At 45.2% G+C, this 12875-nt stretch overlaps 1 pseudogene; it reads right to left on the bottom strand.

Annotated features, from left to right (window-relative positions):
• The window catches only part of LOC142000018 (kinesin-like protein KIF14), a 41355-nt pseudogene that overhangs the window by 12912 nt on the left and 15568 nt on the right, over positions 1-12875 (bottom strand).

Here is a 12875-nt window from a genome sequence, read left to right as displayed (position 1 = left end):
TGGCACAAGAGAGTCTGGAGTTGGAGTGAGTTTTTTTCAGAATCACAAGTTACCTGGCTTCTTTCAATTTCTTACCCTGCCCAAGTAGCACTGAAGTAGCAGCTAAAGCATGAGACTGTACCTGATGCTTGTCTCAATGAGAGAAATGTTTCTCCTCAAATATTTCTAGATTCCACAGAGTGTAGATCCCAGTTTTGTGTTGGTGACTCGGATGCACACAGTTGTGGGTTCTCCATTCATAGCTGGTAGGTCATACCTAGAAAACCATGCACTGTTCTATCATTTGGAAGTGTGACTATCGGTCTACTGTTAATCTAAGCCCAGTAGCCCCAGCAGTGACTATAGTTAGCAGACGGATGGAGAAGAGATTTCATGTGCTAACATTTCTCCCCCATGAGCAAGCTGAACTTTCCACCACATGCCATGGTAACTGGATGCATTCTTAAATTCACAAGAAAGCTGACAGCAAGCACACGCAAGCTCTTGTTAGAGATATACCTCTCAAATACATTCACCAGCCATCCAGAATCGTGCAGGAGAGGCCCTGCTGGAACTAGCTGCCTGCCCCAAACTGTTACTACTCCGTTATCTTCTCCTAAAACAGCTTTAGTGATGTTCTCTCTTAGCCACCCACTTTCCCAGTATCCAAGTTTGCTCCCACTTAAGCCATTACAAAATCACAGTGGAAGTTTCATGGCAATAGTGAACCAATTCTCATCATTCTGGTTCAGACATTTGTCCACAGTTACCACACCCCTTTTTCCATTTTGTGCCACACAAGACTGGTGTGTGAAGGATACTGGGTTCCATCCACACCGGTGGCGTTCCTTAAGGAAGCACATTCAAGTTGCACTCTACATTGGACTATGTAGCTGCAGAACCAATATCTAACAGAATTCAGAACATCCAGCTTCATTTTAAGAGGTTTAGACCTCTCTGCCTTTTATAAATTTCTTGAGCGGGGTTGAGACCTAACTCCAGCAAACAGGGCTACCTGCTGAAGATTGTGTGCTTAAGTTCTTGCTAATGACGTTGACTTCTTGCAGCATTATAGAAAGCTGGAGGGCTGTCCACTGAGCTTGGTCTAGAAATGGAAACAATTCCAGTAACTTTACCCAGACAAGAAAAGCCTGAAGTTTAGTTTGCGGAGGATTTGAAAAACCTTACTCTCCGCGGACGCAATCTTCCTTTCCTGCTCTTTGGTGGCATGCGTCCGCTGTAGCAGCTCCATCTCCTGAGTTAGCTTCTCTTTTTCCTGCTCAAGGAGCTCCAGGAACATGCTGCATTTTTGCTAGGTATCCTGAGCCTTCAAGAGACATGAGCCACAATTCTTTCAGCACACCACTACATTACCAGTCAAGAACACCAGGGCTCTCCATCCCCAGACTCTTCCCTGAGGCCATCACTCCTTGAAACACTAAATCCCCAGCTCTTGTGACTGACCAGCCATTCCATCTTAATGCTTGTAGTCACAAGTTAACCATTTAAAGAACATGACTCTTATTCATCAGGTGCAGAAGCGTGCTAGACTCCTCACAGTCAAGTCTAAGCCCAAAGAGTTGATAATCTAAATGATGCACTAGATGGGATAGCATCCCAGGGAGGGGAAATCCAAGGACAAATGTAGTTAGAGACAGAATTATGTAGTTGCCCACATTTAGCATCTAGTACATTACTGGTGGCACACACAATTTTAGGGTGGGCTATTCAGAAGTGCTCAGCATTGATCAGACTGTATTCCCAATGAAATCGGATTACCACTGAGTTCAACAGGAGTAGACTTAAGCCAATACTGAATGCTTTGAAAGCCATTTAATTACAAACATTTATTTTCTAGCAGTGCTGCACAAAAGAGGTTTTAGGAATAGGTCTTGATGCTCTGAACTAAGGGATAGTTTGAACGGTGTAGAGGGATCTATGAGAGGAGACAAAAGGGGTATCCAGGCAGGAATCACTGCTAATGGAGAGGATGAGGCAGGAGAATGCTAAAAGGAGGGGGCGGGGGGAAGGTAGGATGACGTGTTATGTAATTTTATCTCAATGCAATTACAATGTCAGCAGGTGCTATGGAAAGAAAAGTCAAGTCTGCCATCAGTCATGTATGGGAAAGGAAGCACTAGCCACATTTGGTTCATAGTTTTTGCTTAAAGCAAAGCCATTGGCACTGCAGTAGCAGAATCTGCGACTCCTCCAAGGACAGTCACACAGTGACAAACACATTCTTTCTTATATAAACTACTTCAGAGCTTGTTCTTCCGCACCACAGCCTTCTACTTACTGACCTGAGTGAGGGCGGGCAACTGCACAAGTAGCTCTTCAGCAGCCTTCCCTGTACTCAGGAGTTTCTTGTTCATTTCTTCTTCTTCTGAGGCAGGCAGAAGTGTGAATTAAGGCCATTCTCCCCCCCCCCCTTCCCAGTTACCAGCTCCCACTGAAATATCTGCCAGGGCCTCAATAGTGAGCACGCCAACCTGGAAGCTTGAAAGCAAAGCCTCAGGAATGGGCATTTCCTCTCCAACGCATGGGCTATTGCGGGGCTGCTCATGTAGGTGTGTGGGCCATACACTGTACATCCTGCAAGGCTGCTTTTGAATGACTGCCTTGCTTCCTTCCCAAATCCACTGGAGAACAGAAGGCTGGAATTTTAACTTCCTGCTATAAGGTGAGGGTGCAAGGGAATCGCTTGTTACATGGATTTCAGGTGGGTCAGAAATCTGACGCCAGATTTTCCTAGAGTTCAGAGGTGCTTAGATCAGGCACATTTAATTCAGAGCCTCCCACCCATCCTTTGACAAATGTAGGCTGCGGTAAATGCTATTCCTGAGACCCGCTAGCTTCGAGCATGACCATTAACATAATCGGCTGTTTCTCATTGATGCAGTTTGAATGGCTGAAGAGTGGAGGGTGGATTTCTTGCTGTTGCTTTGAAATGGGGGGAGGCACTCTAAGAAACTTACCAGCTGTTCTTCCAGCTGTTTGATGTTATTCTCATAAAGCCTCCTTTGAGCCCATAGCTCCTGCTGAGCCAGCTCCTTGGCCATCTGAAGCTCTTCCATCATTTCCTTCTGTGCCTGCAGTCTGGCTTCCTCCACCTCTATTTCAATTCTGGAAGCAGAAGAAGAGCAAAAGCAGAAGTGGCCACAGCCTGGGCCTACCTTACTGCTTCCTCAGGTTATGGAATGGGACTTTCAATGAACTGTTACAGATGGCCCCAAACTCTGCCCATGAGCAGACTGCTGCACTGGGCAGCACAGCATGGGGAGGAGGTGACCAGCCCTCTGTGGAGAAAGAAGCGCTTCGGGACTATTTAGAAAAGCTGGACAAACACAAGTCCATGGGGCCAGATGCGCTGCATCCGAGAGTGCTAAAGGAGTTGGCAGATGTGATTGCAGAGCCAATGGCTATTATCTTTGAAAACTCATGGCGATCGGGGGAAGTCCCGGACGACTGGAAAAAGGCTAATGTAGTGCTCATCTTTAAAAAAGGGAAGAAGGAGGATCCTGGGAACTACAGGCCAGTCAGCCTCACCTCAGTCCCTGGAAAAATCATGGAGCAGGTCCTCAAGGAATCAATTCTGAAGCACTTAGAGGAGAGGAAAGTGATCGGGAACAGTCAGCATGGATTCACCAAGGGCAAGTCATGCCTGACGAATCTAATTACCTTCTATGACGAGATAACTGGCTCTGTGGATAAGGGGAAAGCGGTGGACGTGTTGTTCCTTGACTTTAGCAAAGCTTTTGACACGGTCTCCCACAGTATTCTTGCCAGCAAGTTAAAGAAGTATGGGCTGGATGAATGGACTATAAGGTGGATAGAAAGCTGGCTAGATTGTCGGGCTCAACGGGTAGTGATCAATGGCTCCATGTCTAGTTGGCAGCCGGTATCAAGTGGAGTGCCCCAAGGGTTGGTCCTCGGGCCGGTTTTGTTCAATATCTTCATAAATGATCTGGAGGATGGTGTGGATTGCACCCTCAGCAAGTTTGCAGATGACACTAAACTGGGAGGAGAGGTAGATACGCTGGAGGGTAGGGATAGGATACAGAGGGCCCTAGACAAATTAGAGGATTGGGCCAAAAGAAATCTGATGAGGTTCAGCAAGGACAAGTGGAGAGTTCTGCACTTAGGACAGAAGAATCCCATGCACCGCTACAGACTAGGGACCGAATGGCTCGGCAGCAGTTCTGCAGAAAAGGACCTAGGGGTTACAGTGGACGAGAAGCTGGATATGAGTCAACAGTGTGCCCTTGTTGCCAAGAAGGCCAATGGCATTTTGCGCTGTATACGTAGGGGCATTGCCAGCAGATTGAGGGACGTGATCGTTCCCCTCTATTCGACATTGGTGAGGCCTCATCTGGAGTACTGTGTCCAGTTTTGGGCCCCACACTACAAGAAGGATGTGGAAAAATTGGAAAGAGTCCAACGGAGGGCAGCAAAAATTATTAGGGGACTGGAACACATGACTTATGAGGAGAGGCTGAGGGAACTGGGATTGTTTAATCTGCGGAAGAGAAGAATGAGGGGGGATTTGATAGCTGCTTCCAGCTACCTGAAAGGGGGTTCCAAAGAGGATGGATCTAGACTGTTCTCAGTGGTAGTGGATGACAGAACAAGGAGTAATGGTCTCAAGTTGCAGTGGGGGAGGTTTAGGTTGGATATTAGGAAAAACTTTTTCACTAGGAGGGTGGTGAAACACTGGAATGTGTTACCTAGGGAGGTGGTGGAATCTCCTTACTTAGAAGTTTTTAAGGTCAGGCTTAACAAAGCCCTGGCTGGGATGATTTAGTTGGGGATTGGTCCTGCTTTGAGCAGCGGGTTGGACTAGATGACCTCCTGAGATCCCTTCCAACCCTGATATTCTATGATTCTATATGCAAAGGGAACCCAGAAAGACATCAGTTTTGCAGAGGGATCAGCAGGTCTGCTTCAGAACACCAAGGACATGGAAGTCCATTCTCCTAGGATCTAGTCAAATCCAGTGAAAATAAGAGGGGGAAAAGTTATCCTACAACATCCACCATGTAGTGGGATTTGGTGCATCATCACTTGGCATGAACATGCTCTGAAATGCATGCTCTTATGTTCCCTCTACTGGCTCCTTCTGCATTACTGTTAAGTATTTCACACCGATACAATATTAGAAGGTTGAAATGAATTTATGGGTGTTTATGTCTAAAAACTGGAAGCATTTTGAAACTGAAGAGCATCTAATGGAAAACTCAAAGTTAGCAATTTCAGTATGAGTTGTTCAACAATCAAATTAGAAGAGATGCAGGGTGAAAAGACCTGTTGAGTCCTAGCCCATTCCTGCCCAGTGTGGGTAGTATACCTCCAGGCTCACCAACATTCTCGCCACTCATTTCAGAAGGATCAAAACCAGTTTATTACGATTGAGGGTGCGACAGGGAGTCAGGGTTCCTGTCTACTCCCAGGAATCCGATAGTTACTGGTTCAATAAAGATAGAATTCGAGAGAGGTACTTGACAGCATGATGGCCCAGTCAGCTATGCTCCCTTTGAGATCAGAATCTCTTCTAAGTCTCACATTCATTCAAGTTTCCATGTACTCTGTCAGGGTAAATGTGGCATGCCTGCCCATGTCAAATCCTGCTCTAGAGGAAGAGGAAGTGCAAGCAGACAAGCAGAGTTTCTAATTGAGACTTATGCCACACTGCCATGTTGAAATATTGATTTCGCCCTCCACACATAGCCACGTTGCCCTCCACATGAAGCACTGTCTGGGGCAGTCTAGGAGCTACAGTCAAGGCAGAACCAGCCCTAACGAACACTTGTTATTTCTGGATGTATTTTTGAAGCAAGTCTATAGTGCTTGTGAAAGATGCCAGATTCGAGTAGCGCAGTCATTTAGCTATTTTATACTACCTCCCCCCACCCCCCGCCACACCCACACCCACCACCAACTGCAGGAAGTTTCCCTTATTCCCCCTACCCAGACTAACATGCAAGCATAATTAGCAGAGTCCATTGGAAAACGACATGATCATTCTCATGTACGTGCAGTGTTCTATGAAGCCCAGCATTATCCCTTCATTATACAGCAAACAGAGCATCCTCAGCACACAAAGCTGTTAAGACAGAACTGGAAGTGCTCAAATTGCTCGCAAAATGCTTTAACCCTAGAACACATGGGGCATTTTCCAAGGCTGCCAGACAAGTTAATACACAGAACAAACTGCCTCTGTCTGCAGTTTCCAGAGTTCCTAGGACTGCAGATCAAATACTTTTGCTCAAAGCAGATATTAGGGAAGGTCACAGAACACATCCAGTTACCTCTGCTTCTGAGCTTCAACTAGCTCATTTTTAGCAAATTCAAAGTCCCTCAGCCCATCAGCTCCCCCTGCTGGCATCAAAGAAGCACGGCGCCCATTCTTGACCTCCATTGGGTGATTGAATCTGAAGTAATGGTTCCCACCAAGAATCACTCTGTCCCCCTAACAAGGATAAATAGGAGAGTCACAAGGTATCAAAGCAGTGATCTGAAAGAGGAGCACCATCCCCTCCCACAAAAAGCCAGCATATCCAGTAAGTGAGTTATTAACTTCACACACTGAAGTTATGCCTTAAATATCACAACACAGGGTATCCTCACATCTTAGGGTATGTCTACACTATGAAATTAGGTCGAATTTACAGAAGTCGGTTTTTTAGAAATCGTTTTTATATACTCGAGTGTGTGTGTCCCCACAGAAAATGCTCTAAGTGCATTAAGTGCATTAACTCGGCGGAGTGCTTCCACAGTACCGAGGCAAGCGTCGAACTATCCCACAGTTCCCGGAGTCTCCGGAAATGAGATTCAAAAGTTTGCGGTTCTTTTCCTGTCTACCTGGCCAGTGCATCTGAGTTGAGAGTGCTGTCCAGAGCGGTCACAATGGAGCACTCTGGGATAGCTCCCGGAGGCCAATACCGTCGAATTGTGTCCACCGTACCCCAAATTCGACCCGGCAAGGCCAATTTAAGCGCTAATCCACTTGTCAGGGGTGGAGTAAGCAAATCAATTTTAAGAGCCCTTTAAGTCGAAAAAAAGGGCTTCATCGTGTGAACGGGTGCAGGTTTACATCGATTTAACGCTGCTAAATTCGACCTAAAGTCCTAGTGTAGACCAGGGCTTGGAGTTAACATTACAGGAGACATTCCCAGGCCCAGCCCACAAGAAGCCTGTTTAAGGGAACCACTCCTCTAACAGGGTAGCTTCCTATTGTAATTTAGCCTCAAATGTGCCAGAGTTCACTATTAACCAGTTATTGATTTTAAGAGTGTTTTTCCCTGTTTAATAAGATTGCCCTTGAAAAGGGCTTGAGTGAACCTCAGGGTCACGGATTTGGTATTACAATAGGGATTCACACACAGCAAGGTAGTCACTGGCAAAGTGGGTTTGCCCCGCACACAACCCCCTTTAGATACCAAGAACTCTCTCTTTTCAAGGCTTGTAAAGATTAGGAATAAGGGACAAGAACAGCAGCTATAGCTTTAATGGTTTAAGAGTCATTCTGCAGTTTAGTTCCCCATCTGTCCCATACACACTTTACACAAAATCATGGGGAACGGCATGTTAGCTACTGACTGTACATAGGCACACAAGAATGGCCATACTGGGTCAGACCAACGGTCCATCTAGCCCAGTATCTTGTCTCCGACAGTGGCTGGTACCAGATGCTTCAGAGAGAACAAGCAGAACAGATCAATTTTAAGTGATCCATCCTGTTGTCCAGTCTTAGCATTGGCAATTGGGGGTTTGGAGACATGAGGAGCATGGGGTTGCATCACTGACCATCTTGCCATTGATGGACCCATCTTGCGTGAACTTGTCTAATTCTTTTTGAAGCCAGTTATACTTTTGACCTTCACAACATCCCATGGCAACAAATTCCACACGTTGACTGTGCATCGTGTGAAGAAATAAACACTTTGTTTTAAGCCTGCTGCCTATTAATTTCATCAGGCGAACCCTGATTCTTGTGTTATGTGAAGAGGTAACACACTTCCCCATTCACTTTCTCCCCACCATTCATGACTTTAATAGACCTCTAGCATCTCCCCCCCTTAGCTGTCTCTTTTCTAAATTCACCAGTCCCAGTCTTTTTAGTCTCTCTTTATACGGCAGCTGTTCCATACCCCTCATCATTTTCACTGCCCCTCTCTTCTGCACCTTTTTGAATTCTAATATACATCTTTTTCAATATGAGGCAACCAGAACTGCACACAATATTCAAGGTGTGGGTGTACCATGAATGTACACAGTAGAATTATATATTCTGCTTTATTATCGATCCCTTTCCTTATGGTTCCTATCATTGTTAGCTTTTTTGACTGCCACTGCACATTGAACAAATGTTTTCAGAGAACTGTGCACGATGACTTCAAGGGTTAACAGCTAATTTAGACCCAGCCATTTCGTATGTATACTTGGGATTATGTTTTCCAACATGCATTACTTTGCATTTATCAACAATGAGCAGTAGACTAGGATCCCTACATGGTGTAGGGTGACTGCCTCAACTAGGAGGTTTCCATTCACAAAGGTCCTGGCATCCGGGATAGGACTTAAGATGATCACTCCTTGCTCATTGGTGATGGGAGGAAAGAAGAGAAAAACCAGCCGTTAGGCCTAACTTCCACTAGACACAGAGTGCAGCTTTTTGCAGAGTAAGATCATGAGTCCTTCAGAGTTACACAACAGATAAGCTTGTGAGAAATTGCACTAGTCTTTGAGAGGATACAGTAAGTATCTGCTAGTGTTATGGTTCTTATTTCAAAGCTAATCCCAAGGCAGAAGTGGACATATTTTGGATCCCACAAGGTGAACTGCAGCTCTATTCTGAAAAGAGACTGCAAATAGCACCATGGCATTCCTGGATCATGGTCTCAGTCCCTCCATCAAATGTTTACAAGTAAAGACATTTTTCTACATGTCAGCCCTTCAAACTCAGTCTGGGACCACAGTATCAAGCAGTCATCTTTCATCCTCAGTAATAAAGGTTCCGCCGGGCTAAACTCAGCCATTAGGGTTTTACAGCTATCACCCCATCAACTTCAAATTGTGCTCTGAGGCAGTGGGTGGCTATAACTGGAGTACCACAGGCCATTCTGATGCCCAGGTCAGAGAAACCATCTCTTTCACAGCTGTGATGGCTCTGCCAGGCCAGCCAGAGAATAAAGCAATAGTAACCGACTTCACCAGCTAGGTCTGACTACCCACAGGGAGCAGGACCTGTTGAGTAAGAAGCAGTTTGAAAAGTGACACTTTTTCTTTTTTTTTTTTTAGGGACTAGAACCCAGCTATAGTCTGGTACGTACATCTGCCACCAGCATGGACAGCTCCCCTAGCTCAAGCAGAGCGGCACACGACTGAGAAGCTAGCAACCTTTGGGAAGAAAGTCCACGTTCAGAAGTTCAGTGGGGAAATTCAGCAGTTTAGATTCTGGCTAGAAGGCCTGCTTGGAGCTCAGGGAGATCTCCCCTATAGGTGGTTTTAAAATGGTTTCAACTTTAAGAGGACTTACCAGTGGTCCTCTGAAATGAGTGCACCTGTCAGCTGGATGTCATGCTCAGAGTCTGGATGAAGACTCCCCACTGTGGTTTCTCCCTCTTTGATGATATAGAGAAGCATCTCTGACAGTGGTGGATCTTCATTTAGATTTACCAGGTTTGGCAGATGGTTGTCAACTTTAAAGCACACTCCGGCTTTCTATGAGGTGGCAGCAGATAGAACAGGGTTTTAGTCATGAGCGGCTAGTGGGTTATGGCTAGCAGATGAGAACCTAGCCCTCCCTTCTCACAGTTAGGGGATTTTGTATTTAAAAGGAGGCCTCAGAAACTGAACTCCTTCTAACCTTCAGACAGTCCCCACTACCGGGCAGTAACTTCAACAGACAGATGTCAAAGCTGGATTGGCCACTAGAGGGCACCAGTGTTCTCAAATACAATAGAAGTACACTGAAAATTTAAAGCTGTATATTGTTCTCTGGTACATACAGATACCCAATGGAATAGCAGCCTCTGTTGTAAGCTGGAAAGAGTGTTATGGCAACAAGTTGTCTCACCTATTTTTGTGCAGTCAGTTTCTCCAGTTAGAGCTCTTACTGGAATGGGATTTTGTACGAGACAAGTTCTATCACAGAACCCGCCTTCCCATTCAGACAGTTTGATCCTGTACAGAGGATAGCAAGTTTAATATTCCCCCTCCACCCCATCTTACTGGTAGTTTTTCAGGACTGATGGGGATTGCTTTGATTCCCATAAAGTGAGTTACACACTAGGATCTTTTCCTGCTGCTGCAAGCTGACTCTGACCGCACCTGTATCAGTCTTATCCACACATTTAGAGAGAGGTCACCAGCCTCTGCTGGTTAGGAGAGCCTCCCCTCACTCTGACTATGTAGGATACATGCTTCACTCTCCATACCTGCAGTTCTTGCTCCTCTTCCGTCTTGTGGTGTTCCGCTAAAGCCAGCTTCTCCTGCCAGGACCTAGAACAAGTCTTCAGCCTTACCATTATATCAATTCTACAGTTTCATCACTAACATTACACACACATTAGTATACAAAAGTAAGTGTGATTGGCAACATCAGTGAACAGGAAACCAAAAATCCAGGCCTTAGTCCTAGATGAGTGACATGTGAAGGACCACAGCCCAGTGATATAAGCATTGCAATACTAGAAAGTGGTGTGTAAGTAGTAGAAGATCAGAACAGTAAGCTCTGAAATATTTGCTTCTAGCACAGTAGAACATTTAACTGAGAAGACCCACATGGCCCATCAAAACCTCGTTCCCTACATGGAGGGGGAGAGATTTCTTACTTCTGTGATTCTGCCAGTTCTCTTTCCCGTTCAGCAAGCTGTTCTTTCAGACACTGGATTTCTTGGAGACTAACTTCGTATTTCAGCACATCAATCCCTTGACTGCACTGCTGGGCAGCTCTCAATCTCAGCTTTCAGTTCTTAAGAAGAAGGAAAACACCTCTTTAAAGTTTGTCAACTCTACTAGTTACATTGGATTCAAACAACTCAAGCCTTCCCCTTCCAGAAGTGACAGCTTTGGCAGTATGGGGCTCCATGGGAAACATCCCTAGGAAAGAGGAAGTTCTCAGTCTGGGAAAATGTATTTAAGTTTTTGCCTCGACTTGTTCTTGACTGTATCCATCTGTGGACATCTAGATCTGATAGTGACAGAATTATTTGAATAATTCTGATAAAAGGTTTTTTGCCTGCAGCTTGTTAGCAGTTCATTGGGAACGTGAGAGGTTTGAAAGTAGAGCAGTTTTGGATAGAAGAGAATCACATAGTACTTTTATTCCCCTACTCGGAGGATCTCTCTGACTGGTTCCAGTCCCAGTACAAATTCACTGTGGGACATTCTACAGTAGTTCCTGGCTAGCTACAGGAGTATTCAGCTAGTGAATGTGTTCGCTGGAGTCATCAGAGAACGTAGGTACCCTGGGGTACAGGAACAATTGCAGCAAACATTGGTTTTGGACAGAGCGTGTCACTTTTGGCCACCTCTAGTAAAAACCCCTGGTGCACTTGGTCAATGTGTACAATACCCTAGTGTAGCAGATTTCTCAGGCAAATATTAAATATAAGAAGAGAAAGCAGCTAGTCACAGTATTAGTCTTGGCTCCATACAGCAGAGGCACAAGATAGCTACTCTCGGCTTCAGGAAATATTTCCTTTGGGTCCCTCTAACTTACTGCCCTGTCATGTCAAGGTACCAGCATAATTTGCCTCCCTTCATTTTGTACCATTGTAGGCATCAATCCCAGACCCACAGGCTGATAAGAGATGCTTCTCAGCACCATACCTCTGATCAGCACTGCACTGGAATCCTCATTGACCTTGGCCACATTAATGATGCTGCAAGCTTGACTGGCGTAGGGCAGCATGCTCAGGGTTTCCTTGACGTGTGCAGTGGTTGGGCTGATGATGGCTATCATGGCTATCTTAGAGTTACCACCAAGGCTCTCCTCCTAAATCTGCTTTGAGGCTTTTGAAGACAAATTACCAGTGACCACGAGTCACTGGGGAAATGGCAACAAGATCCAGTTTGCAAATCCACCCATCCTCTATCCCACCCTTGATTAAAGGGACAGTGCCATGTGGAATACTAGTTCCTGCAATAGCCTCTAGGGTTAAGGCTCTAAGAAGCCTAGAAGTTTAGCATTAACTTTTGTACCTCACTTACGTTGATCAGAAAAGCTCACATGGGAGCCAGAAGCAAAAGTGAAAATGTAAGGGGGAGGTACAAGAGTCACTAGTTAGAGAAGACACTTTTGCTAGTTTATAAACACTTTGTTAAACCAGAACTATGCAAAAACATCCCTTTAAGATTAGGCCCAATAATCTACAAGGTTGTTAGGCACTCAGATACTACAGTATTGGGCAAATTATAAAATGCCCATGATATTTTAGAATCTTGCTTCATTCTATTTTATTAAAGGTCAGGTGTCTAATACAGACTTAGGCACAGATTCAGTTAGCATGCAAAGCTTTAAGGAGCAATATCAAGAGACCAGCTGGACTAAGGCTTTGGTGAAGAATCCCTTACTATTTTTTTCAAAATCTGAATTTGCAGTCCAGCTTTAAAAGCTCCATCGGTCGTCCTGTAGGACAGCTTCGTTTCAGTTACAAAACCATGATGTTTAACAAGCATGCCCAGAATGGGATTTTAATGGGGAAGCCATGTGAGGGTGCCAGTAGTTTCCTTGCCATACCAGGTTAAGACGGAGTCTCTGTAAGGGATGAAGCACTTTCTCTTGAATAGGAACATTTCAGATAGTGCAGAGATCACCTTCCCGAGGGTGAGCAGGGACTTGTTGATACTAGCACCTTCCTGGAAAGATGCAGTTACTTTTGTAAATTTGG

Source organism: Natator depressus, chromosome 16 (genome assembly GCF_965152275.1).
Source record: "Natator depressus isolate rNatDep1 chromosome 16, rNatDep2.hap1, whole genome shotgun sequence".
Taxonomy (NCBI): domain Eukaryota; kingdom Metazoa; phylum Chordata; order Testudines; family Cheloniidae; genus Natator; species Natator depressus.
This window is presented reverse-complemented; position numbering and strand designations above follow the sequence as displayed.